This window comes from Mus musculus, chromosome 3 (assembly GCF_000001635.26).
Source record: "Mus musculus strain C57BL/6J chromosome 3, GRCm38.p6 C57BL/6J".
In the NCBI taxonomy this organism is placed as follows: domain Eukaryota; kingdom Metazoa; phylum Chordata; class Mammalia; order Rodentia; family Muridae; genus Mus; species Mus musculus.
In genome coordinates, this window is record NC_000069.6 from 18047536 (window position 1) to 18049739 (window position 2204).

Sequence of the window (2204 nt, forward strand, 5' to 3'; positions counted from 1 at the left end):
TTCTTATCTTATTAAATAATTCACAGAGCAGTGCAATCAAGTCCTACAGATGTGAATTTACAAATTTCTTAAAAGAAACATACTGCCTCTATGACAGTCCTTCCCATGTGTTCTATATATACATACTCTATACCTTTGGATTCAAATACATATATTTCCTTTTCTGCCAATTGCTTTCTTTTAATTTTTTTTCATGAGCTTTGTTCTTACAAATATAGGAAGGAAGTAAAAATATAAACAATGTTTCTAAAAAAAAATCTGAATGTCTCATCCACAGCAAGAGTGGTTTTGTTCCTGCTGTTGTTGTTTTGTTTTGTTTTGACATCAAGTCAGTTTGAAGAATGTATTCCTGTATCTATAGCACCTGCGTGGGGATGCCATTCTCCCAATGGGCATTGTATAAACTTAGGGTGTTGTAAGGTGTAGTCCTTCATAGATTAGGCAAGGACATTTTCATAAGAAGATGCCGTTTGGTATTGACACTCATTTCACCATGTCTTGCAGCTGTCAGTTCCTGTTTTGTATTTGTTAGCTTGAGCCCAAGTCTTGTGACATAGCCCTGGTTCTCTTAGTCCTGCTTCAGTTCCTGGGTATCCAGCTCTCTCTCTCTCTCTCTCTCTCTCTCTCTCTCTCTCTCTCTTTCTCCCCAATACATACATACATATATATATATATATATATATGTATATATATATATAATTTTAATTTAATTTATAATACTAACTTAAATACTGTACAAATTTACCACACACACATGTGATCTCTTCCTCCCTCCATGCCCTCTCCTGAGCTTCTCACCCTGTGTTCTGACCAGACAACTGAATCCATACTTTTCAGTGAAATGTATTAATAATACAGCCAAGTTAAAATTTCTTTAATATCGCTTAACATAATTATAGGCAACAATATCCAATTGGTAGAGTAGATCAGGTGACCACATCAAAAATGTTTTAGAGTGTGTCAAACTTATCCATGCTAACTTTCAAATTTTACTGTGAACAGCTCTGTAGCTAACCATCTGTTTATCTAGTTCCTCCTATATATAATCAAATTTCTTTCAAACAGGAGCTCTTACATTGACAGAGTAAACGAGTCCAAATATTTAGCTTAATAGATCTTCACTGTAATAAATAAAATTAATCTTTCACTGTAATGACATTTGCTTTTGACTGTTTGATCTGCTATTTTTGAAGGCTATTCATAATATTTTGTACACTACAAAAAGCATATCTACTTGTATTTGTGTTTCAAGCAGCTGGCCGGTGTATGCAATCATAAATGAGAAGTGTTTTAATAGGGGTATCATCTCTGGTTCTTTTTTTTTTCAAAGTTGAAAATGAAATCTAGCACTTTGGACATGTTAATCAAGCACTTTGTTACTCCATCAGCTATCTACCCCAGCCCTATCTTTGGACTTTACCAGTTTTTGATTTATTAATAAAAAGTGAGCTTTCTTAAAAATACACTTCAAAAATGCCAACTGTTAAGAATGGCCAATCCTAGTAAGCTTTTCTGGACACGTGTTACCCTAGATGACATTTCAGGAGCAAAGCCTAGATTGGCTGTTCTGCAGGACTGTATGGTGAGGAAACTGTTGCCTAGAGAACGTGAAGGTCTCTGAGGTGATGCGGCTGGATTACCTGCTGATGTTTGTTATGAGGATGCAAACATGTCTGGAAATATCACCTCTACTCCTACTCTTTTTCCACCAGAGGTGCTAGTCAACATACCTCAAAGCAGGGGGTGGAGGGCTGCTTCTTGACGACAATAGTCACATTTTGCAACACTGTGATAAATCATCTGAATAGTAACTGAACAGCTAAATATTAACCGAAGTGTTCATTCTTGACAGTACTTAAGATTACAGCATCCTTTGCATGAAATTGTTCAGTTTTACTTACAAATTAACATGTGATTTAATTTCTATGAAGACATTTTTTATTCAATTTACTAAATAAAATGTATTATAAATCACCAGAGAACTACATCTGAGTGTATAAAATGATGTATATGTAAAACTAGAACACAAACTTCTCTTTACAAATGATTAGTTTTGGGAATCATGACTAGAAGTATTTAATGGACATAGATGTCTAGATAACGCTTTTAATCATAACCAAGCTATCATTGAAATGACTTTTGAGGCATAAAATAAAATGGGTCTCTGGTACCTGGATATTTCAGGCTTTGGTATTCAAATGCTA